This window comes from Ursus americanus, chromosome 1 (assembly GCF_024610735.1).
Source record: "Ursus americanus isolate L20-20 chromosome 1, mUrsAme1.1.p, whole genome shotgun sequence".
Taxonomy (NCBI): Eukaryota; Metazoa; Chordata; class Mammalia; order Carnivora; family Ursidae; genus Ursus; species Ursus americanus.
The window spans coordinates 84,360,683-84,388,254 of record NC_142127.1 but is presented as its reverse complement, the minus strand read 5'-3'; positions in this window follow the sequence as shown (position 1 = coordinate 84,388,254).

The following is a 27,572-nucleotide window of genomic DNA, read 5'->3' as shown; positions in this document are numbered from 1 at the left end:
GTTGTTCTGAAAGTATGGTCTTAGATCAGCAGAATGAGCATCACTTGGGAAATTGTTAGAAATGCAAATTATTTGTTCTCCCCTATACCTAGTCAGTCAGAAACAGTTGAGGGTGGGGCCCAGCAACTTGTGTTTTAATAAGCCCTCCAGGGGATTCTAAAGCCAGCTAAAATGTGAGGATCCCTGATTCTAGACAGTCCATCCAGTTGACCTAGAAGGAAATCAAGACCAAGGTGAGTAATGGGCTTGTTCACTTTAACGTGGGTTCATATTGTAAGCAACAGAAAAAATCAAATCGTCCTTTTAGAAAACTGATCTGGACCAAATGCATATTATAGCTTTTCTTTCCCTCACATTTGTAGGTAAAGTGAATGGGGTATAACAGTGGTAGTAAGGAAAAAAGGAATTTTAAGTTTATTTTATTTTAGGATGTTTGCATTTTCTTAGAGATCTTTGAAAACTGTTTAAGACTATTTGCTTAAATAAAAGAATTACCTTTAGTATGCTTGAAATGCTTTGCATTCACTGGAAGAAAGACTCAATTTAAATCTAAAGGATTGTTTTTGCATTGATGGCATGGCAGAATAATTCATATACTTTGCTATTAAAAATTAGACTATAAAATGTTCACTATTATTCAAGTTTTGAGTAGGAAGAATACTTGTAAAATATTTTACTATTGCCAATTCAGACATTAGAGCTAGAAAAATAACTCATACAGTTTGTAAGGCGGTGTCTTTGCCAAAACAGAGGCGCTGGTTAAAACAAGACCTCCTCACCTGCATGGCGAGAGATGAAATTCTAGTTAAGCACCTTGTTGCTGAAAGTTGGCGCTTTTAGTCCCCCCCCCTTTAAAATACAACTGGCATCTAACCCGCAATAAACTTTGCCAGAGAAGAAAAAGTCAACCCTAGAGCTCATCTGTACATATTCTGCTTTATGTATCTTGTTTCTTGTAATACTCTCAAATTTCTGAGTGTCAATGAAAAAAAAAAAAAAAGTTCCAGGGGAGAGATGGTCCAGCTTTGAGGTCCATATCCTGTCATTGATTTCTGTACAACACTCTCATCGACTTCAATGGGAGTTCCGCACTTGGATCAATGTCAGGATATGGGCCTTTACATTTAGATGTGAAAGTGTTTTAATAGTGGTTGGCAAACTAGTGATGAATTAGGGTGAAAGACACAAAGAATTGGCTGGAAACTTTAGACCTATAAGCTACCCTTAACCTTTAGAAGAGTTATTATTATTTTTCTAATGCACTGGGAAATTTGCATATGTTGATTTGGGCCACTAAGTGTCCCAGTACACTAATTAAATTACTTGAGTCTCTTCTGGATTTCTTATAAACAGTGTGGAAAGTAAGTCCTTAAGTGGCCAGGCCATTTGAATTAAATTGTCCTGTGGACCCATATGTAACAAAAGCATCTGATTTGCTCTCTTGACTGGTTAAGACTCACCTTCAGGATCTTATGATTCAGAACATTATTACATCCCTAATAATTTAACTTAAAACACTGAGGTTAGCTATTTCATCCCTCTCTTTGGTTCTAAATCTATTCAGGCAGATAAAGAAAAATAGAATACTAAAAATAAATTTTCATCACCTCTTAAGGTCATCCATTCTAAGTACTTGATAGTCATAACAATTATGGAAGATTTATTTTAGCAAAGTATATATACATACATACTAAGGCATCTATCTCATACATGCACATGTGATATATGTGTATTATATATATGTGTGTGTAATATATTGTGTAATTGTATACTATATATATATATTGTATAATTTACATCTATGTGTGTGTCATCTATTGTGTTAGAGGTAAATTTCTTTTTCCATTGATGAGGAGAAAGAGCACAGAGAGATGTAAAGGATATGTGCTCACAATCGCCATCTAAGTGACAAGGTTAATTAAAAATTTCAAGTCTTCTCTCCTCTAGGCCAAATGTTTTATGTCAGTTCACACTTTCTTTACTTGCCTCATTTGCTAATCATTTTGTGTCTTTGCTGTCCCCTTTCATTTTTCAGCAAGTTATGTTCCTACTTGTGTTTATTATGGAGTTTCATTCAAGTAAGTGAAGTCTTGGGTGTCCAGTGTGAGCATTACCCGGGCATCCTGTAATTGTAACGGGAAAGTGCCTCATACTGAATTGGGAACCACACATGGATTCTTCACTGGATTTAATTACTTCATTAAATCACTGTTCTCCAGGCTTTAGTGTGAAGAGGGTTGGTGGTGCATGTTTTCATTTCCATCAGTCTAAATGAAGATCCAGTCATAAACATCTCTTTTCCTTTCTGACCTTTGTCATAATCTCCTACTGCATGATTGTAGGTTTGGGAGAGAGGCGGCAGTTCAAGGTTTTTTTATTTCAGTTGCATCAAAATATTCGTCCCCATAATGCTTTCATTCACAAAGCAGTGTACCATTTAAGTTATTGCTAGAGTTACACAAGTTTGCTCTTCCGATCTCATCTAGATTCAGATGCGTAGCAACGTGGTTATTTCTAGTAGAGATAGTTATGTTTAAAATAAATTTAATGAGTAAAGACTTTTGTAGGAAGGAGTGATACATGATTTTAATTCTGTACTTTAGAGCAAAAGAACTGGCATTTATGCTTCTATCTTTCTTTTAAATCTCACATTAAACATTTCAGATTCTTACTGCCAGGGTTGTAGAGATTAGTTACTGGAAGAGTACATATGTGGGAAGGAAGGAGGGAATAGCCTGTGCCAGGAAAAAAGCAGGAAAGAGAATATTTTTGTTAATGGAATGACTGATGAACTCATAATGGCAACACTCCCCAAATGTGTATACAGAATAGAGGGAAAAAAAATGTCAATGTCAGTTGAGACATATAAAATGTGGGCCTTGCCAAATGAATATCTTTTTAGTGTATGTAACTGAACACTAGTTACTATCCATCTTTTTAGAAATTGATTTGATTTTTAAAGCAATACTCTTTGCATAACTCTTTGCATGAATATTGATAGGTAAATTCTGACATAGACCTCTTCTGTAGTTTGACATAGCCAGCTTCCTTCCCAGCACTATTCATGCACCTCAAATAAAAATCACATGAGGCACTGATAGACAGAACAACATGATAAATCCCGTAATTGCCATGACACCAGTTTTAGGCAAGGCGAATGCCAAATAGCATTTTAGAAACCCATGGGGGAATAGTTACAGATAGAAAAAAAGGCAAACATGTAGCTTTTATTTCCAAATCTTACTATTCCAGTATCTCCCTTTACTTTTTCAACATTTCTGTCATTGGACTTATATGTATATCACTTTACCTGCATATTAAATGGTCATTAAATTATTTTGCTTTGAATAGATTTTGAGAAAAATAATTAAAACTTGTAATGCATTTAGGATTCTTTCATGAAGGAACACTAGACCCAAGTAAAATAATGTTGTTTTATTGCTTATAAAAATGTAAGTTCAGCATAAATTAAACCCATAAGCACTTCTTAAACTTCCCCAAACATTCATTGTACCATATACAATATTTTTATACTAGTAGCAGTGCAGACATGAACTGAAAGATTGCTAACTAAAGCCTAAATAAATTTGCTTAAAACATATAAAAATGGAAGACATCTTTTCTTGAAGTTACACAGATTGTGCTTTTAAATTCACTAATATAAAAAGTTTTTTTTTTTTCTTTTTACCAGCCCTCTTTTTCAGGCTCTTCCTTTTTATCAATGGGGAAAGAGAAATCTAAGATTTGTTTCTGAGTGCTTTGCACATTGTAGATACACAAGAAATATTTTGTTGAATAAATGTTGATTCTGTAGTTATCTTGAAAACTTACTTACAGACTGAGTTAGTGGCTCTTATCAGTGCAATTTTACTTTGTGCTTTCTTGGCTACATACATGGAAAGATTAAGCTTGCTTTCTTCTTGCCTGTTTTTTGGAGGGGGCTGAATAACTGATCAGCGTGTAAAGCTTTCTTCAGGGTCAATGCAAACTCAAACTAGTGTCATTTCAAGTGATAATCCAGTAAGATTAACTTCACAAAGAAACAAAACAAAGTAGATCAATTGTGTGTGTATGTGTGTGCATGCGTGTGTGTGTGTGTGTGTGTGCGTGCGCGCGCGCGTGTGTGTGTGTTGGGGGAGTGTATTGTGTGGGAAAGAGAGAAAATGCACTTAATTCTCCATTTTGAAGCTGAACAGCAGTTCATAATACAACTGTGTGGTTTGATGCCCTTTGCTACTAACCTCAAAGGTACCGTGCTATGCAAACCAAGTTACTGGGTCTCACTAAGTTGGGCCTGTAACAGTGGGTGGCATTTGCTAAGTCTAGCCCCACCCAGCCGTTGTCCCTAGTGCACAGCTGTGTCTGGGAGCACAGCTGTGCTTTCCCTGAGCCCTCCAGCATTTTACTGTGCAGCTGTGAGAGCTGCTGGGGGAAATCTTAGCAGGCAGCTGCAGAAGCTGCTGGTTGTCGTGGTCAGTGTGAACCCTACCGGGGTCAGCGCTCAGCGGTGAATGGCAGACTCTAGTAACCTCCACATTCTGAACACGCAAAGATAGGTACTCCGGAATTTGAAGGGAAAAACTTCCGCCTAGGTTTCTTGTGATAGTGTAGCTACTTTCATTATGGGCTTCACCTGAATCTCAAAAGTATAACTCTATGAAATCACCTTAAGATTATGTTAGTCAATGTCTGTATGAATAGCCGCATCAGTAACGTGTGGTTCTAATTGTATGTGAAGACTAAGAGTTTCTTTTTTATTAATTACTTTAAAAAAAGTACCAGTTCATATGTCTTTGAAAATTAAGTTATATGCTTAATATACTATATACTAATTCAGAAGTTACCTCTTAAAATTCTCCTCTAAATCTCATTTACTCATATTTTCTTATTTTATATATTAGCCAAATCCTTTCTCACATTTAGTTAAAAAGGTGCTCAGGGACAGTATTGTATGCTCAGTGTCATGCCAAATTTGGTAAAGAATATAAAAAATTAAAAAAAAATTTTGCGACTGCAAAAACACCCAAGATATAAGCATGAAGCATGTTAACTGCATTTGATTAAGGCCCTAGATGAATGATTGAGAGGAAAAAACATAAGAGAAGAACGACCACTGTATGTTCAAAACTTGAAAAAAAGATGTAATAAGAGAATAGTATTTTAAACATTAGGTCACTGCATCTGTATTTTTGGGATAAAGACCTCGTAGTGCAATTGCTGAGTAATAGAGTAGCTCTATTTTCAACTTTTTGAGGAAATTCCATACTGTTTTCCAGAGTGGCTGTACCAGCTTTCATTCCCACCAACTGTATAAGAGGGTTCCTCTTTCTCCCCATCCTTGCCAACATCTTTTGTCTCCTGACTTAATTTTAGCCATTCTAACTGGCACCCCAATGTTTATAGCAGCAATGTCCACAATAGCCAAACTATGGAAAGAGCCCAGATGTTCATCAAAAGATGAATGGGTAAAGAAGATGTGGTTCATATATATAATGGAATATTAATCAGCCATCAGAAAGGATGAATACTTAACCATTTACATCAACGTGGATGGAACTAAAGGGTATTATGCTGAGCGAAATAAGTCAATCAGAGAAAGACAATTATCATATGGTTTCGCTCATATGTGGAATATAAGACATAGCACGGAGGGTCATAGGAGAAGGGAGGGAAAACTGAATGGGAAGAAATCAGAGAGGGAGACAAACCATGAGAGACTCTTAACTGCAGAGAATAAACTGAGGATTGCCTGCGGGGTGGTAGGTGGGGGGATAGGGTAACTGGGTGATGGGCAAGGAGGGCAAGTGATGTGATGAACACTGATGAATTATTAAACTCTACATCTGAAACTCATGATGTGCTATATGTCGGCTAATTGAATTTAAAATAAAAAAAATAGGTCAATTTTAGGGAGGAAAAAATGTGAAATTGCCATAGCTAGTGGAAAGAGAGTTTCATGAGCAATGATTTGAGGGCAGGGAAGAAATTTGATGTATTCAGTAGACAGAGATCAGCTCAATGAGGCCCAGGACACACAGGTAGGAAGTTGGAGATTCAAATCAGACAGGTAAGGAAGTGGTAGGTTATGGAGAGTTTTAAATGTCATCATATTTGATGCTGTGGAAATTGGAAAATGTTAAGGGTTTCAACTTGAAAAAAAACAATACAAAAACTTGCCTAAGTTAGGAAAGGTGAATTATGTATCCACAAACTGTCGTTGGGCCAGATTCAAAGTAAATACTTAGCTAATATTGAATAGAATGTTTTTGTTGAATAAGATATCAGAGATGTCTTAAACATAAATTAAATAGTGAATTTAATTGTGTATCTGTCAGGGTTCTAGCAAGAACCAAACATTCAGCTGCAGCTGTTGAAGAAATGTTTTAATGAAGGTATTATTTACAGAGGTGCAGCCAGATTTAAAAGAACCTAGGGTGGTAGGCCAAAGGGTGGGGGAGGGGGAGAAAGAGCTAGTGAGCCCAGTTGAGAGTTGGAAGCATAAAAGAGGAGCTGCTGACTGTTAGCCAGTCTCAGTAACCATGCCAGAATGAGTGAAAGCAGGAAGAAGCAAGAGGACTAAATATCTCAACCTCTCTCCTCTTGCACTCTGACCTCCTATTGGTAACCTTCATTAACCTTCATTGGCCAAACCTTCATTGGCCAAACTGGGAGCCAGAAAGCAGGGGAGTGTAGGTGATGCCGTTGTAGAAGTCAGCCTGCCAGTGCACAGAACAGGGCTGAGGGGAACAGAGAATGGATCTGGGGGCAAATGGAGAATAATCAGCGTAGAGTATATAAGATTTTTTTTTTAACTTTATTTCCTAAATTAGGAGACAAGGATTTTATCTAAAATTTGGGTTACATAAATTGTATTGATTTACACAATTTACATATGCCTAATTAATAAACAATTACACTTTTCTTTACTACACCAGAATGCTCTGACTATAAAAGTGTCTCGGCATATTATGACATATTGTGTTAAGGACCATGGTATGAAGTTATGTACAAGACAGTTCACAAGAGGAGAAATTCAGATGGCCAATAAAAATATGACAAAAGATTTGACCTTATAAGTAATCAAAGAAATAAAAATTAAGAAAATCAACGTGATTCCATGTTTTTCTGATCAAATGGGAATGACAAGAAGAAAGGTAGATTCTTAGACTTGCTTAGATTGTAGTCTGACAGCACTGTCTTATATTGATGGTGAGAGTAAAACTGGTACATTCTTTCTGGAAATTGTGATTTAGATCAAGAAATGTAACTAAATTCATTCCTCTGTCCTAAAAAAAATTTACTTGGTGGAATTTATCCTAGGCAAACAGGCATGGAAATATGTATGTTTACTTTACCATTATTGAAAATAGCAAATATTAGAAACAAGTAGTTGCCAGTTTGGGAATGGTTTTAAATGATGGCTCTTTTTACAGAATACTGTAAGTGACTGAAGCTGCTTTGAATGAACGTTAGCAAGACAAATGTTAATTATGTAAGTAGAAAAAGTACAGAAAAAGTTTGTTATTTAGTAGAAAAAAAATAAAAAAGATAAAAGACTATAATGTTGAACGCTGAAATGTTAACACTAGTAATCTCTGAGTGGGGGTTAGTGATAATTTATTTTTCTTTCTCCTTTTCTGTTTGTTTGTATCTTAGCAGGAGATGTGAGAGCTTATACTTCTCTTTCATGGCACATTATTATCTTAGCCTCTGAAACATCTTTTCTTACTTATTTCCTTTATCCCTGACCCTCCTGTTCCCCTCCTGACCATAGACACTCTTTAATGACATGATGTTGATGGTCTTGCATGTAATTGTATCTTGTTAAATGCAAGTTGCTGTTTTGTGTGCATGTATTTTTAGTTTAGGTAAATGATATTATGTTGTAGACTTTTTCTAACTTTTTAAAAATCCAGCAATTTTTTAAAGATCTGTTCACATTGCTGTATTTACATTTGTTTTGTTTCTTACTTTAGCTTAGTGTTATATCTAGAAATTACATGAATTATTTTTACAATCAGAAAAGTATAATACAAAATACAAGTTTCCAAAAGTGCTGAATTGGCATTATGTAATCCTGCAATTAATCCTTAGCTTGAGGGGAAGCTTTAAATACAGGGGTCTCCAAAAATCCTTTCAATAAGTGCAGTTTTCAGTTACTAGAAATTTAGACTTAAAAAAAAATAAATTGAGAGTCAGAATTCTAAACCCTAGCTTTTGAATACTTTATGGACAAAGTCATTAGTGATGTGCAAAAGTTAAACATGGTCTAGAGTAGCAGTTCTCATGAACATTTGGTCTCATGAACATTTTTCACGATGTAAAAATCTTTGGAGACCATGAGAACTTTTGTTTATGTAAATTATGCCTACTGATATTTACCATATTAGAAATTAAAACTGGAAACTTTTTAAAGCATAAGAATACACAAGTGCATTCATTAGCTGTCAGCATGATGGCATTAGCACCTGACATATAGCTTCTGGAAAATTCCACGGAACACTTGTGATGGAGTGAGAATGAAAAACACAAACAATGTCTTAATATTATTATGGAAATAATTTTTACCTTGTGGACCCTTTACAAAGTCTGGGGAACTCCAGAGATCATACTGCGAGACCGCAGGTCGAGAGCATTTTATTCTCTCGCGTTGGCCCAACTTGCTCTACTTCCCAGTCCCCAGCCCTGGAATCGTAGACCCAATGGCTGGATCTCACTCAGCAGGTATGGTCTCAGGATTATGATATTGTCACCACCTTACTTATGTAATGTTCACAGCTAATTTCTTCTACCGTTGCTCTTACATATTTTTTAAAAATTACTTGACAAAAAATAGTGATATAAAAGTGACAAATGTATTTTCTTATTAAAAAATCAGGGGCACCTGGGTGGCACAGCAGTTAAGTGTCTGCCTTCGGCTCAGGGCGTGATCCTGGCATTATGGGATCGAGCCCCACATCAGGCTCCTCCGCTATGAGTCTGCTTCTTCCTCTCCCACTCCCCCTGCTTGTGTTCCCTCTCTCGCTGGCGGTCTCTATCTCTGTTGAATAAATAAAAATAAAATCTTTAAAAAAAAAAATCAGGAGGCTGGGTCTGACATAGGTTTTTTTCAGATTTTAATTTTATTCTACTTGTTAGCTTAATGATGTGAAGTATCTTATAAAGACATGAAAATGAAATCACCTTCCTTAAACCATTAGCTCTTTGCCCTTATTAAAATGAATAACAGTATATGAAATTCAAGTGATTTTTGCTGTGGAGGTTACTTGTGGCTTCCTCGTCAGGCTCATCAGTGGCACCTTTTCGGGAAACCTAACAACACACAGCAGGACAGGACTGATACAGATGTGGGAATGCAAGGCTATCTGCTAGCATTGACACTGCACCCTCGTCTGGATAGATGGAGAGCCTGGGGGACAACAAGCCTTCTAAGCTACTGATGCCCGACTGACAGGCACATACCGAGTCCCATGGGACTATTGGTTAAAACTGTAAATTGGGGTGAGGGGCCACAGAAAGAATAGATAGGTTTCTTCTTCTGGATGCTTTTGGCCATCTTGTTAAGTAGGTGCGGGCGGGATAAAGAGAAGAAAGCAAAAAGATCTCCTAAAATGGAAGTTTAAGAGGGACTTAGGTGTTGGGACGTCAGACTCAGCAGCCTACAGGTCACCACTGAACAAAACGGCCACCCAAAATGTGCTTTGAAGTTCTCTACTGCTCCTTTCTCTTCTTCCACTGCCCTATTTCAGTCACCTAGCAAAGGATCTCTTAAGAGACATGTCAGGTCGGGGTGCCTGGCTGCTTCAGTCCACAGAGCATGTGACTCTTGCTCTAGGGGTCATGAGTTTGAGACCCATGCTGGGCATAGAGATTACTTAAAACGTTCACCATTATCATCGCAAAAGCTACCATTTGTTGGGTCCTTGCTGTATGCCAGATTCTGAGCAAGGTATTTTCTATGAAAATGTTGATCTCACATGCATTTTCAGAACAATATGAGGTAAGTTCTACTATTTCCTGCATTTCACATGTGGGAAAATTGAAACAGAGAGTTTAAGTAATTCACCCAGGGTCACACAGCCAGTAAGTGGGGCTGCTACAGACTTAGTGTTACCCCTAACAGATGGGTTTGTATTTTTAAGGAAGACCCAGGTACAGAAGGAAATAATTTACCTAAAAAAACCCTCTTTTTCAAAAAAGATTATATTTATTTGAGAGAGAGGGAGCACGTGCACGAGCATGGGGAAGGGTCAGAGAAAGAGGGAGATGCAGACTCCCTGCTGAGCAGAGAACCCAAGAGGGGGCTGGATCCCAGGACCCTGGGACCATGATCTGTGCTGAAGGCAGACGCTTAACTGACTGAGCCACCCAGGCACCCCAAAAATAACTCTTTGAAAGTGGGATTTTAGTCACTTTAGGGATTTTTTGACAATAAAGAAAAGTAGCTTCCCTTTGGTCACTTCAGATCCCAAAGCCTCTGAGGACCTGTGGTTTGCACTTATTATTAGGAAACACTGTCGATATTACTCTGGGACACTGGTGAAGGAGAATTTTCTAAGTACATTTTGTAAAATATGTTTTAAAAGTGGAAATGCAAAAATATTTACTGCTCTGGGATTCAGAGAGAGTCCAGAACAATAAAGTCAAAGTGATAACTGCAGTCTCTCAAAAGAGATTATTTAATAGGTTTGAAATTTTATTTGCTTAGAATTGTCCTGATTCCATTGTACGTTTTCATGTAACATGCATAGCTTGTGTACCAGCAACCATTGCCTAAGAAAAAGATGGCTTTTTGAAGTGTGAACTCTTTATAACAGAAAATGCTATGACCACGGGATGAAGAGGATGAAATAGTGAAACATTTTTAGCCAGCTCAAAAGAACAATGCATGGCATGCTTGCGCCACCTTGTGTGAGAATGTATATTTGCACTTCTTTAAGGAACCTGAAACAATTTTTTCACATACAATAGTCTCCTTTATCAGTGGGGATTCTTGTCAAAACCCCAGTGTATGCCTGAAACTGTGAATAGTACCAAACACTGAGTTTTTTCCTCTACATGTATACCTGTGATAAAGTTTAATTTCTAATTAGGTACAGTAAGAGATCAACAATAATAGTAATAAAATAGAACAGTAACAACATACTGTAAGAAAAGTTATATGAATGTAGTTTTTCTCACAATATCTTATTCTACTATACTTGCCCTTTTTCTTATGATGATGTGAGATGATAAAGTGCCTACAGGATGAGACGAAATGAGGTGAATGACATAGGCATCATGATGTAGCATTAGGCTACTATTGACTCTTGTCAGAAGGATCACCTGCTTCCAGACCCTGGTTGACACCCCCCCCTCAGTAACTGAAATCATGAAAATAAAACCACACATAAGGGGGGGCTCAGTATTTAAACTTTATTTGAAAGAATTAGATGAGGGGCACCTGGGTGTCTCAGTTAATTAAGTGTCTGCCTTCGGCTCAGGTCCTGATGGGATCGAGCCCCACATCAGGCTCCTTGCTCAGCGGGGAGTCTGCTTCTCCCTCTCCCTCTGTGCTCTCTCTCTTTCTCAAATAAATAAATAAAATCCTTAAAAAAATAAAGAATTAGATAAAAGGAATAGCAATATAATTTTAACTACTAGTGTCTGTTATTTTGTTTCCTTAGTTATTACTTATAATTAAGGCACATTTATCATGCCCCAAAGCAATATTATGTGTTTATATACCTTATTCTATCTTGGTAACTTAAATACTACCTCTTCATTTTACAAATTGTAATAATAAAATACTCTTTCCTGCCCTCACCCCAGTCTATACTTGTGAGGGGGGTAGTAGCTCAGCTATCATTTAAGACAACACAAATTATTCCATGTAGAATTTTTTATCTCATGTTCAGCGAGTAATGCATATTATGGTAGGTATCCAGGGTTTCAGTTTTTTTCACTTTAATATTAATATACATTTTAAAAATTAGTAAGTGTGTATATTAGGGCTCTAGATGACCATTCATAAAAGAAGCATCTAAAATAAGGCAAAATGTCAACTGACTGATGGAACTTTCAAATTTAAATATAGCCCAAGCCACAGTTTTCTATTAATTTTGCTTAATTTTGGTCAAACTAAAAATCTGTATGGAGGTTAGGTAAAGTATTATATGTGCAGACATTTTCACTCTACCATGTGTTTCTGAATTTGAAACATTTTCATTTCAATCTAAAGGGATAAAATCAGATCACACTATATCCCAAGTCAAACGAAGAAAAGACCTTTTCTCCTTTCTTTTGCATGTATAAGCTTTAATACCGCTATAAACAATGAATGCTCTGAGGCTGAGAACTATTGTATTCCAGTGAGATATCTTTTTACAGACATTTAGACATTAGAGATGAAAATAAGGTGATAAAATATCATTTGCTCATAATTAAAGGGTCCCTATTTAAATGACAATAGAGGGTTCCTCTTCTAATCAGATCATGGGAGAAAATTCTTTAATAAGATAATACTATTCTATGTGATTTGGTTAATAAATAAGCTACAATCTGTTCTGCAGGTTTTTGGGTTTTTTGTTTTTTGTTTTTTTTTGAAGATTATTGGTGTCATAGCTCATCTTTAATCTCAAACTAGGTTTATCCTTAGCCTTCCTCACCTTGGCCAGGCAGCACTCCCTCAAGAAAAACCAACAGGTATTTTAATATTAGTTTAAATGTGAATAAAAGTACTATAAAAATAATGAAATGACATATTTGAAAGTAAAAATGGGCAGAAAGTGGGGACTATTTGCTGTTTCGCATGTAGAACACTCCAAATAATCAGAAGTAGCAAAGAAAAATAGCTTGGGAATGAGAAGGCATGGATGTGAAGACTAGATCCAACACTTGCTAGCTCAGTGATATTCGGAAGAATATTCAACCTCCTGGAGCCTTGGTTTTCTCATAAGTAGAAACAATATAAACACAACAGGAATCCTGAGAAGGAAGAATGAAATAGCATCAGTAACACAGTGGGTTCATACAAAAGGAAGAGGGAGTAAGAAATGTGTATTTATGAGCATTTAATCTTTCCCTTCAATACAATAAAAGACATTGACAGACGAGACTGTATGGGCTTCCAGTTTAAACTCGGTGAAAGTTTTGCATTAAAATAGAAATGCAAGTTCACTTATACTCAGATTTAATGGAGTTAGAGGATTTCAAAGCATTCAAAAAATTTAACAAACGGTTTATCTCCTTCATGTCCCTTTCATTTTACACCTCTGTCCTTGCATTTTATTTTTCATGGAACCCCTGGATGCTTTTGCTGAAATCTGATTCTTAAGCTGGAAACCTAGATTCCACATACTTCGTGCCCCAAGAGAATCCATCAGCAAATGTGGTTAATTATATCTCCAAACAATTTTGTAAATTCTTCTCGTTCTTTCATCTATACTGGTATGCCCTCATCCAGGTCATCTTCTTCGGCCTGGAATATTTAAAGTCTCCTAACAGGCTTTCTGTCCTTTTATTCTTGCTTCCTTTAATCTGTGTGTCCATAGAGCAGGCACGGTTTGTATACGTCCCCTCCTCCTTCCCTCAGGTCCTTCTTTTTGCATGTTCTTATCCCTTATTCTGACCTACAAGGCACTACATGAGTGGTCCCTTGCTTACTTCTAGGACCCTGTCCCAGGCCACCGCCCCCCTTGTTTCACACTGGCCTTAGTTCAGATCTTTGCACCTGCTAGTCACCCCCTGCCTCAGGGCCTTTGCCCTGCACACATTTCCACTTCTTTTTGCATGGCTAGCCCTATTACATTCTTTGTATCACGTGCTCAGCAAGGCCTCTGATCCACCCCTCCCCAATCTAAACTAGTCTTTCCTTCCTTCCTTCCACTTTATCCACCTTAGGAAAAGCACCAGTTGTGTACCAGGGACTGTTACAGACATGGGGTAAATCAATTACTATGACAAATGCCTCTAATCTCAAGTAGCTTACATTCTAGTACAGGAAATAGAATATGTAATTAAATTGTATATTCTGATAGCACGTGGCAAGTGCTTGGAGAAAAATAAAGTAGGGAATGGGGATGAAAATTTAGGGAGTAAAACTTAAATTTTAAGTAGTATGGTAAGAAGAGTCCTCCCTGAGATGAGGACATTTGTGTAAATCTTAAAGGAAGCAGGGGGATGAGTCATACAGATAACAGGGGGAAGAGTATTTCGGATAAGAGGAGGAACAGTAAATGCAAAGGCCCTGAGGTAGAAGTGTTGTCTGGCACATTTAAGGCACAGCAAGGGGCCAGTGAGTTTGGAGTGGGTTCAGCTTTTGTCAAAACACTTTCCACAATATGAAAGTTAATGAATCTTTCCCCCTTGCTGTCTTTCTTTCTCATTGATTTTGATGAGGAAAGGACAACTTCTGTTTTAATCTCTGATGTATCCAGGATCCAAGCCCTCAACTCAATGCCTAACACACAGTAGACAGTCAACAGAATTGTTTGATGATCAGTGTTTTCTTAGCCCATTGATGCTGAGAGCAAATGACTCCACTAGGACACGGGTTGTAGGGGTGCTGCTCTTGGGTTCGTGTATTCCTGCGGGAAGATGTTAGAGGAGATGCCGGCTGACTGTGCAGGCTCACCAGAAGCTTACCACCCAGGGACATGTCCTTACTGAAATAGTACAGATAAAGAGCTTGGCTGGAGGCCACTGAGTAATAACAAAGGAAATTGCATTATCCTGACAATTATTCCTTAGAGTAATTGTAGGTATAGTGAGGAAGAACACCTTCATACCTCAAAGCTGTTTTTGTCTGTAGGATGAGAATGGGCACTTGGTCAGTGCCCTTTCCCTCCTGCCTGGGCTAGAGAGAAGCTGAAACTTCCTTGTCCTTCAGCCCTCCATTTCTAGATCCCACTCTCTGAACACATCTTTGTCACTTTAGGTTAACACCTTAATTGGGGGTCCATGTGTTTCTTTACCGCAGTTATTTTCTTGTTACTTGTGGATACACGCTCAGCATCATGACTTAATTTGCAGAGAGGCTCATCTTTTTTACTGGATTGTTTTCTAACTTAACATGAAAATCTCAAAAAAACAATGCCTCATGGTGACAGTATTTTAACATAAGGCCAGCAAAGGTATCATCTGGAAAGAAAGACAAAATCTAGCAATTTGGCCAAGGATGCTCCTGATGGATGACCCAAGGCTTACTTGACGGGTTCTCAAATCCAGAAATTGGATTAACTCCAATGTTTGGTCATAAAATGGCATGATTGGAATGATAGCTGCAAGGAGCCATCTTTCTTCTACCATGTCAGTTTTGAGTAAATATGGAGAGCCCCTCCTAATTTTGCATTCAGGATTAGAAACCCAAACATTGATGTTTTTCTTCTCAAAGTTCCTAATGCCATCCCTCACTGATGCCGTGAGTGTTCTTGTCTGGTCTGCCTTGGCTCCTCTTTCTTTCCTTGGTCTTGCAAGCTACCTCTTTACTTATATGTGGAATCTTAAGGAGAAAAACTATGCTGGGGCATCTGGTAGGCTCAGTCGGTGAAGCGTCCAACCCTTGACATTCCTCTGCCTCTCCCTCAAGATTTAACTGGTTTGAGCTCTTTGGTTCTCAGTTCAGCTAACATTCGTACCTCAAGTGCTCCTAAAACCTGTATGGACTAGCCCTCCTTTCTTTCTGGAACTCCCGGCCTATATTTTCAGTTAGTTACATCTTTTCACAATTTCAACAGTGTCTTATTTTCAGCTTCTTCAATCCCAAGCTGTCCCACCAAACTTATCATTTCCCTTTTGATCTTTCTCTTGCAATCTTCATTTCCATTATCGTTCGCAAACATAGAAAATAATACTAGAAGATAACAAAAAAACAGAGTCATTCTTCTCCTTCCTACACATTCAACATCATTTATTTATTCAACAAACACCGAACACCAGTCATGTGTCAGGGACTTGGAGAGGCTCCGAGGATAAAATTGTGAGCAAAACCACCTATTTCCTGACCTCATGAAGTTTATCCTCTATTCTCATCTTCTGGGCAGACGAAGACTTGCCCTGACTTAGCTCTCCCTTTGCATCTCCTTCCTCTTTCTTCTTTATCCCCACCTCCTGTTGCAGGCACACAACTTTTCACCATATCCTGATCATGTGGCCTTCATGTTCCTGTTTGGAAAACCACCTGCACTTTTCTCTGTTTGCTGAACACTGTTTGGAAGACGTTCACTAACCAACGCCAGTATCACTGTTTCTTCGAAGCCTTCCCTGATTTTCCCTGCCCCCCTCTTTAGGCCTGGGGCTTCACGTACTGCTCTATTGGACTTACACTTTTCTTTCTTGTATTACCACATCCATAACACAGTGTTCACAATTTCCAGTTCTACTTTCTTTCAAATGAAGCTGGAGGTAAAAAAACACTTTTGAAATATTCCAATTGCAGGATCCTTGTAGACGTTTATGTTTTTTCCAAGTCTTTACATTTGCATTTCTATTGTATTTCTTTTAACAGGCCACCTTCATTGAGTTTTTCCAAAGCAATTAAGTTAATTGTGTTTTTCTTTCCCTAAATTCAATGGTTTTAGTATATTCACAGAGTTACACAGTCATTACTATGATCAATTTTAGAACATATTAATTATTCCAAAAAGAATCTCACGCCCAATAGCAGTCACTCCCCATTTGTCTCTAAACACTTAGCCCTAGGCAACTGCAGCTGTACTTTCTATCTCTGTGGATTTATCTGTTTTGGACATTTCAGATAAATGAAATCGTGCATCATGTGACTTTTGTGTTTGGCTTTTTTTACTTAGTGTAATGTTTTCAAAGTTCATTCGTATTGTAACATGTATCTGTACTGCATGCATTTTTGTGACTGAACAATATTCCATTGTATGGATATACCATATTTTATTTATCCATTTATCAGTTGGATTGTTTCTACTTTTGACAATTATGAATATGTTGCTATACGCATTTCTGTGTGAGTTTTTGTGATTAATTTTGTTTTAATAGAAATAACTTTTTTGCATTCTTATTTGTGTAGCAGTTAACAGCATGCATGGATTCTGGAGTTAGATTGTGTTCAGAGCTGCAACTTACTATCTGTATGACTCAGGACAAGTTTCCTAAATTCTTTGGGCTTCGGTTTGCTCTTGTCTAAAAGGGGGATAATAATCATTCTACCCCAAGTTGTTGTTAAGTGGATTAATATATGTAGTATTTGGAACAGTGCTAGGAACATAGCAACTGCTCTGTAAATACTACTAATGTACTTAAGTAACAACTATTAAATTATTTAATTCTAATATCAGGTATACCTGGTATAAGAGCATTGGGAACAAACACAACTGGTTCTTGATAAACTTAATTTGTGTGGTCCCTACTAGCTGGGAAGCTGGGATCAATGTGCAATGCACATTAGTCACTACTTTACGGAGAAAATGGAAATTGTTACTTAAAGTTAACCCAGTGGGTTAAATAACGGAGGGCCAGTTAAGAAAGCTTCTACTGTATTGAGATTGCTCACAAAGACAAGGTTAAAAATTAGGACTTAGATAAAATTGCAGATGAATCCTTGCATTGCATCTTCATATACTTTATTATTTATTTTGGTTTTTCATTAGAAAAGGAAGGAAACATGCGTTCAGGAGGGAACTGTATCTAGAAACATCTAAGTTTCCTCATGTTAAATAAGATCACGAATACCAACTGTACCTATTTTGTAAGATTATTGTGAGGTTCAGTCAAGATGTGTTGTGAAATCTGTCAGTGAACTGAAAGTTACTTTTTTAACTTTATTGAGGAATAGTTAACAAAGATAATTGTATCTATGTAAAGTGTACAACCTGGTATACATACGCAGTCTAGAATGATTCCCAAGGTCAACATAATTAACACATCTATCACCTCACATAGTTAATGTACATAACTTTATGTGGTGTGTGGTGAGAATTCTTAGGATGTACTCTCAGCCACATTCGGGTCTACACTGTCCTGTTATTCACTACATGGATGAATCTGGAGTATGTTATGGTAAGTGAGATAAGCCAGAAAGAGAAGAATAAATACCGTGTGGTATCACTTATACGTGGAATCTTAAAAAGAAAAAAAGTGCTGGGGTGTCTGGGAGGCTCAGTCGGTTAAGCATCCAACTCTTGATTTCAACTCAGGTTGTGATCTCTGGGTCGTGGGATCAAGGCCCAGGTCGCGCTCTGTGCTGAGTGTGGAGCCTGCTTAAGATTCTCTCCCACTCTCTCCCTCTGCCCTCCACCCTCCCCGCCCCCGCACTCACACTCCCTCTCTAATAATAATAATAATAATAATAATAATAATAATAATAATATAATAATAATAATAAATGCTGATATCATACAAACAGTAGAATGGTGGTTGCTGGGGGCTGGGAAGGGGAAAGTGTAGTGATGTAGGTCCAAGGGCACAGATTATCAATTATAAGAAGAATATGTTCTGAGGATCTAATGTACAGCATGGGGACTGTAATTAATGATAAGATATTGTACATGTCAACTGAACATTATTATTTGAATTGTTTTTTGAACATTTGGGCATTTGCTTGATGTATAAGTAAAGATTTTAGTCAGGAAAGCAGAAGCCACACCTGTTATTTACTCCAGAAAGGAGGTTTAATGTTGGGAACCTGGAAGGGCAGAACGTGAGTGGAGTTGGACCAGTAGTCTCAGCTGCCTGCAGCAACTAACATGGGTATTTCTTGGGAAGTTACCCAAAAGCCTTGGGCGAAACCTCACGAGCTCTCTGACTAGACCATACCTGCAGCAGCAGCCACCTGAGAATAATACCTTGTCTTTCACTCCCTCCTTCCCCCTCGAACACAGGCCTCTTACACTGAAGGACTCCAACTCGGTCCTCACTGGCCAAAGAATCTGGAAATGTAGTTAGTAGGCTTTATACATACCCTGCAAGCTCAGAAGCCAGGGATGGTACAGAATGTCAGCACTGTAATTTCCAGCAGTGATTGGTAGTTTGAATTTGAAAATATTTCCACTGGTGCTTTGTGCTTGGTGATTGTGCAGGTTTCCTATTTTTCTTGTAATGTGTGGCTGGGTCAGAGCACTGAAACAATGAGTGGGGAGAAAAGTTGTGGCTCCTAAGAACTGCATGTACATTTGAAAGTTCCATTTGAGTGGCTTCCCTCCAAGATAAGAGGTGAATAGATCATTATTTTTGGCTTAAGTGAATGGGAATCTTGCCCAATTTAGTACCTACATAGAATTAAAAGACATGTCACATGATTTTGAAGCATCTTGACATGAAACATTTTGAATGAGGCAAGAAAAAAAAAAGTAGAAGTCTCATTTACCAAAGCAAAGGGTGATCAGCTTATAGATAGGAATTTTATGTATATTTTGTAATTTATTTTAACAGTCTTTTTCAAGAAGGTTTAAAGTGATTGATAATACTTTAAATATGATGTATATAAAACTGTATCTTTCATTTGTCTGTATGTGTTGGATAGATTGTTTTTTTCCTTCTCCTTTTATCTCCTTCCCTTGATGGGCCAGGAAAAAGTCCAAAAGACCATTTGGTAGTGCTTGTCAAGGCAGAAGAGATGCCAACTTTTTAAATATAAATCTATCCCAGGACTAATACTTACCTTGGCAATGTCAGAACTCTAAGTGCCCTGTGGGTCTTTCGACCTAAAAAGCCCAAGTTCATTTCAAGAGGAACTAGGAGAAACTGAATGACTAAGTCAGGGTGAGGCTGAGAGAAAGATCAGGAGACCTGGGTGGATTGTAAAACAGAGCAGAATTATAGACACGAAACCCTAACATGCGTTGTCCCAAAGAGTCACCTTTAGACAGTGAACGAGGGCACTAAGCATCAACATTACACAAGTTTTTGAATTATTTCCTGACAGGTTTTAAAAATATGGTGTAAGTATATTAAAAGCTATTTTCAGAATAAAACTTTGAAATAGAACATTGGTGTTCTGTATGTTTGAAACGTCTTCTATACATTGATTGTCTGAAAATTTGAAATAACATAAGCAAAATAAATGTATTCATGTTCCTGAAACAAATGTATCTATTAGCTCCTGAGTCATAGCTGTGTCTAGTAGAATGGAACAGCACGTATAATTCGTCTGGAATCTTGGTTAGTCCAGCCTGGTGGTACCACCAGCAAGAGGCCGGCAGGCAGAGCTGTCGTCCTCCTACAACTCCAGCTGAGCTGTGAGCTGTTCCTAACCATTCGTGTCCAAGGACCCTACAGTCCTCTGAAGGAGAGTGTTAGTTATCTTGAGTCCAGAAAGATTTGGAAAAAGAGAGACCAGTTATTACTAGTTGTCTTTCAGATTTATTTATGCATTAAAAGAAGAACTCTTTGTGCTCCATATGCATGTTACACTGTACTTCACAAAACCATAACTGTGGATGAACGTACAAAATAGAAACTTCTCAAACTTACTCCAACTCTGACTGAATCTTAACCGGATTCAGATACTGGTTCCACTACTTATTTGTGCAAGTAAGGTGGGTCATAAACCGGCAGACAGAGTATCTGCATAGGAACGTGGGAAAAGCCAGGTCCTCCAAACATAAGACAAAATTTAAATATTTATAGTAATAGCCAATGCTTATTCACAGCTTACAGCACACGTGGTACTGCTCTAAGCCCCTGACGTGCAGATTAACTCTTTTAGCCTCCACGGCAGTCCTGTGAGGGATGTGCTCCTGTTACTCTCAGGAAACAAAGGCACCAAGAGTTTATTACTGTCCGGGTCACAGAATGAGTAAGTGGCAGAGCAGGAATTGAGACTCAAGCTGTCTGAATCCAAATCCAGATTCAATCTCACCTCCCAAATGAAAGAATTGGATATTTATGCGGGGAAAAAAAGTCATCTTGAAAAAATAAGATCTTGATTGGACTAAGAATTATCTTATAGCCTAGAATTATTTTAATTTTCAGCTACTCTTGGATTTGTATAGGGAAAGCACTAAAATCTCTTCTGTGTTGGGAATCTAGAGTTTTTCGTCTGACCTTGGACCACTTAATGCTGTGAGGCCCTGGGCAATTCTCTGAGCCTCAGTTTCTTGTTGTATATAAACAGGATAAACAGGGGTGTCCTATGTGGCATTCAGAAGGACAAATTTAAAATATTTGCACCACACTTCAGTAGAGTAGCTCATTATCAATATGGGACAAATGGTACCAATCCCAGCTGCCATTTAATGAGTCATTGTGAGGAGGCAGGTAATGCTCGTATATTATCTCAAAAGACCATAAGAACACTATCAGATTTACACAAGTTTGAATCTCTCTCATAGGAATCAAATGCTCCTTTCTTTTTCCTGTGTTTTAATTTGTTGGCAAGGTTTATGTCCAGACTTCTGAGTACCACAAAAGTATTTAACTTAGTACTCTTCTTAAAAACATACTCCTGTATCTCTGACCCTTAAGAAAATAGAAGACAATTCGATCTGCACTTCAGCATTAAAGAATAGAAACTTTGTGCTAGGAAGTGCAAGTGGGTAATTTAATTCTTTCAGAATGTTTATGTCTGGCTTTCTTATTGCCCAGTTTCAAAAGGAACCTGTGGTTTAAGAATGAATATGTAGAAGTTTTGTTTTGTTTGAGTGATTTTCATTTACAATGAGATAAACATTTGATGAAAAGAAATGTGATTTTCAGAAGCAAGCTGACACTTTATTCCCAACTGCTAGGTATAGATTAATATAAAAAAGGGCAATAATTTTTTAAGTCTTACATAAAATTGAAGTATCTAAACCTTGTTTCTTCTCGGAATACCAGAAAATCTATTTACTGTAATGAAAACAGTGCTCTGTCTCCTCCCCCAGCACCATTCTTAGAGCTTTGACATTTGAATTCACAAGTTAGCTTTTATTTTTAACAGTTGTTGAAAATATACATTTTAAAATGCCTGCAACTCCGAAGCAATTCCCCTTTTCCTAGCAATTGTCTGGTGGCACATAGTCACGTGGTTTTTCCTTCCTCTGACCTAGCATGATTTGAAAATGTTGTATATTGGGCAAAAGGAATTCTGTAATTTTTAATGGGTGAGGCCACCAAGTGATCTGATCTAGAATAGGCGTGCATGTGGGTGTGTATTTGTGTGTGTGCATAGACATAGGTACTCTCCTTAAAGAAGCTGAAGGAAGAAGATGTAAAAGCAAAAAGCTTTCCCTGTGAGCCTGTTGAGAATTCAAATGTAAATTATTTCACCTGACAGAAGTTCATAAAAATATAGATTGTATAGAGCAAAAATCAGTCAAGAAAAAAATTGAATTAAATTAAGCACCAGTGGTAGCACATTCAGATTGCATTAGGATTGACAAGAGGGTTTTCCTGTGGTTTAATAAAGTACTCTCCAGGTGTCTGTGACCTCCTGGGTGTTCTTGCACAATGACTGCAGAGCAAGCACAGGAGTGTGACAGTCCTTCATATTTGCATTAATGCCAAAGACTCTTAGGAGTTAATGAGAGGGAAATGTTAGGAAAAATGTCAAGGTCATTCTCATATATTTATGGTGGTATTTATGACAAGGTTATTTATTTAGCATGGGATTGTATCTTAACAACCACAAGAGTACAGATGACCCTGATTGATTTTTTTTCACTTCTCAGGTTTCCATTAGTCTTTCTTTTTATTTTGTATCACATCAGAATTTCCATGAATATAGCATCTTTTTCCCCCATGGTTTTATTTTCTTTTAAATTGGAAGTAAATGGGAGCACATATATTTTTTTCCCTCTCTGAGTTTTCATTAGGTGATAAACCTTGCCTAATGAGGATAAAAATGAACAAATACTGTAACTGTCCTTAAAGAATTTCCCAATACACAGATGTGTGCCTATGTCTCGTGTTGGATAGTTTCGTTCCATTAAATAAAGTAGCCTGCTGAGTTTTCTCAAAGTTCAGCATCTAGTGATGTATTCATTTGTTTTTTCCTTTTAATTTTCTGATGGAATAAATCACATCAATCAATTTCCTAATAGCGAAAAATTCCCGCATTCCCCGGAAAACCTCACTAAGTCATGACCCCTGATTTTATTAACACACCACTGGGTTCAACTTGCTGATAGAGTAGCTATTCAGAATTTTTCATTAGTGGCCATAAGTGAAATGCAGCTTCCTTTTCTGTAGTATTCTAAAATTAAATTTAGGTTCCAAAGTTTGTAAACTTGTGTGGAGCTGCTTTCAAAATATTTCTGTGTTGTAGCATGTTGCCAAAATCATCTGTTCTTTGAAAGATGGGTAGAACTTAATGGAATTTGTCTAGATCCAGCATCCTTTTTAATGCTTAATTAAACCTTTTTAGACTCTAATGATATCTTCCGAAGAACCCTAAGATCTAATTGAAATGCCATTTTTCAACTTTGGATTGGTAAAAATTGACCCCAAACTTGAAATCATTGAGACCTCTTATTCATTGGAGAACAGTTTGAGTTTATTTTGTATGTTGAATATTTCCATGAATTCCCAGAGGAATTAGCATAAAACCAAAGAGGAACCTTTGTGTATGTGCACCAGCAGACCTGGAAAAGAATGTTCATGGTAGTGCTGTTGGTAATAGCAAGAACTGGGAACAGTCCAAATACTCATTAATGGGTGATGAATAGATAAATTGTAGTACGTTCAGTTTTATCATAGAAAAGTGAAAATGAATTAACACACAGAAACTTTGTGCGTCAATCTTAGTAACATTAGATTGAGTCCTAAAGCAAGTACCAGAAGATTCCCTTTTTCAAAAGTTCACAAGACAAACAAAAGTAAACAATACTAGGCATACCTAAGTAATAAATCTATAAATAAAAGCACAGAATTCAGAATGTCAGTTACATCTGTGCAAGAGGAGTGACAAGAAGAGATAAAGGAATAACACATAAATAAATGTAAGTAATTGGTAATAGTCTAGATCTTGGGTTGGGTAGTGGTGCTTATGAGTGTTCATTTTATTGATTGAAAACAAAATAATAAAATTAAATGAGAAGTCCATGCCTGACAATAATGTTTTATGAACCAAGTGTGAAGATTAATCCAGTGCTGTGCACCCAAGATTTAATACGTATGTGCTTATATGTGTGTCAGTACGTGTGTGTGTCTTATTTCTTCTTCTGCCTCCATATAAGTCCCTTAGTTTTGATCTTTTTCTTATTTCTTTTTCAGTGATGTTGTCTCCTTAAATGCCTTTCAGTCTTTCTTTGACTACTTCTATCACAATGTGTGGGAAACTTCCACACCTGTCTAGATCAGTTGTTGAGGTCTGTTGGAAAGAGAAAGATGGTGGGACATTTTTTTTTTTTTTCTGGTGGGTAGTCTAGCCATGCACATGATTAAACCATATTGGAAGATACCTTTTATTCTTAAAGGCAAACAGGGCTCAACAAGACAGCTCTCCTCCATGGTTATCAGGTTAGCAGGAATTGTAATATCTTTGGAACTATATACTAAGAACAAGCGGGACATGACCCCTCCAATGCATCAAGGTGACCCATGTTGCTCAAAAGAATGACTTCCCAAAGCACTCGTGGAGTCTGTTCTATACCAGAGTCCTAAAGGAGAGGTCAGCTTTCTACAAGTATATCTTTAGATGACTATGCAGCATTATAAGGCAGCTCTAATTTTTTTTAGGGTTGGTTTAAGTCAATGGTTGTAAACTTCAGTTGAGTGATAGAATCACCTAGGGGAAGGTTAAAAAAAAAAATCCTGATGCACAGACCTAACTCAGGCTGAAAAGAATCACAATTTCTGGGCGTGGAACCCAAGCATGAATGTCTTCTAGATTTCCTCAAGTGATTCTAATGTTGAGCCTACACTGATACCACAACTTTAAGTGTAAGAGCAGAAGATAAGTAGGAGATTTAAAAATATCATCAAATCTCTGTACCTCCCCTCCCCCAAACTACACTATTTTTAAAAAAAATTCTGTGTAGAGAATGATTCTATGATCATAGATATACTGGAAAGAAAAAAGGAAAGAAAGAGAGATGGTCAAAATTGATTATAGAACAGTAAATTGATTTCTTGCTAGAACAAGATTTTTATTAAACAATTGAAACCATCTTGCTGTCAGTACACTGCCAATCCTGTAGTTAATTTCTGGCTGGAAGAATTTTAGTTCTCAGTGTGGTGCTTCCACATTGCTTCATATTGGTTTGTTTCATCTGATTACCTTATCAGCAACAATTACCACTTGGGTAACTCGGGGAATCTGATCAAGATGAGTAATGGGAAAGTTCATACAAGGCTTTCTGTCTTCTTTCATTATTTTTCTTTTTTCTCTCTTCCCTTTATTACCCCAGATCTGTTAGAGTTTAATGATGAAACAGACACTTGGAAACTAGAGATTACTTCTCCTTAATCATAAAAAAGCTGTAACAGTCTCCTGTTTGGGGACAAAATTTAAGCAATATGTCATTCACTGAATTGTATTAATACCAGGTACCATTTGGTGGTGCTCACTATGCGTCAGACCCTGTGCTTAGCCTATTATCAATATTGTCTCCTAGTTTTATATACAACTCTGTGAGGTCAATACTGTTCTCTCCATCAGTAAAGATAGGTCACTGGTGCTTAAGAAGGTTTTGCAACTTGATCAAAATCAAACAGCTTGTAGTGGAGAGACTATGTGAGATTTGATCCAGGTTATCGGAACCCTATTCGCTTGCTTACAATACTTAAACACTTAACTCCTTTCACTCTGTATGTAGGATTAGAATCTTCGAATGGGAAGGGACCTTCAAGATTTTCTTATTTAACCTAGTGCATAACTACTCTGTGTCTCCCAGCGCTTCCTGAACCCACTAAGTGATGAGAACCTCACTTCATCCTGAGGGAGCTTCTTCCATTTTCAGAAAGTTCTATAGAGAATTACAGTTATTCAATACCGTACTGCTGTGGGTAGGACCTGGTTCTACTCCCAGATGTCTTATGTAATCATTTAATTTCTTGTAGGGAGGAAGTGTAATAGCTAAGTCTCATGTATAAAATAATAGTCACAATAATGCATCTGACATTAAACTGTTGGCGAGGGTTAAATGAGGTGTTATAATGTAAATGCCTGGTACTTATAAAGTTATAAACTTATGTAGTAGTGATAATATATTATATATGTTATAAACTTATAACTTATAAAACATGTCAGGTTTATTCCATCAAAGCTCAAGTATTCCTTTAGCGCTTTGGGGATTTCCCTCACCACCTCTTTCTGAAACCACAAAAATAAAATTTCAGCAAGGTGATAATTGGCTCTAAATAATGAACAAATTTTAAGCCAGGCGTCCGCTTCTGTCTTATCTTTAAACTTTGTCCTCATTTGAGCTGTAATATGTATGATCAATTCAGTCTTATTTATCGTTCATGTTTGATGTAGTCCTTTCAGATTAACAGTAGCTTGTTTGGATGGCCCACCAGTATTGGTCAAGTGTTGACAAGTGTTGATTTGCATGCATTAGCTCTAAGTTCTGCAGTCTGAAGCCAAGTGTTTCCAGGATCTGAGGCCCTAATAGTGTATGTACTCTGACCTCACTGCCCTGGGCACCTGGCCTCTCAAATGTTTGAGGATAGTTATTGTATTCCTTCTCTGGGCTCAATGGCACTAGTCCCATCAATCAGTTCTTACATGGTCTCGTCCTTCCTCAACCATGTGTATTTTGTCAAGGTCTATCCAGATTTTATAGTCCAGAACTGTGAAAACTATTTCAAGTGTGTTCTGATATAATTGAGATACAGATCTTACCATTTATGCTTAAACAACCTAATCTTTTAAAGTAAAAGGAAGTTTGAACTGTTCACAGTTTTTTTTGAGCATAACTTTCAAATAGAATAAAGTGTGTGTGTGTGTGTGTTTGCATTCAGGCAGAGTGTAAAATAGAGTAGTTAATTCTTTGGCACTTTATTCTTTTTTCTTCTGTTTTAAAACCTCAGAAAAAAACTTCTTTTGATTCAGCAACCCTTAAATGTTCTTTGATTTTGTTTGACAAAACCATGGTTGAAGGACTTTTTTTTTTTTTTATAAAAAAATTTTTTGAAGGATTATTTTTTAAAATGTTATTCTACTTTGTCTATTCTTTTTCATAGATGAGCCTTAACTTGGACAAAAACTCTACAGGATAACACTAAAAAGAAACAGTTCAGATTTAAAATTTTATCTTTCCATTCAAATGAAAACTTAAACTCGAGGTGTGGATTGAGAAATTGTTATCCAAGTTGACTAAATGGAAGGGAATAAATGTGAATTTACTATCATGAAGCTTAACTCAACTAATTTTGTTCTGTGTCACCTCAGTTCCTCACCATTGTCTTGTGCTCTCCATCTTGTGTGTATGTATGTAAAGAATTTTAGACATTAACACAACTGTTGTCACTTAGATTTTCTTTTCCCAAACACTAGTATTTGAAGAATGCAGTCTCTCCATTCTCCTTTTCTTGGCTACTACTAAAAACAAGATGTGTTGGTTAAATATTTTGGTGGTTCAGGGAGCCAACTCAAACTAGCTTTAAGTTAGAAATGGGGGAACTGAATTGAAGGAGAGGAGAGATCACAGAAAGGATAGGAACCAAGGCATCTCCAAGAACAGCAGCAGTAGAGAATTATA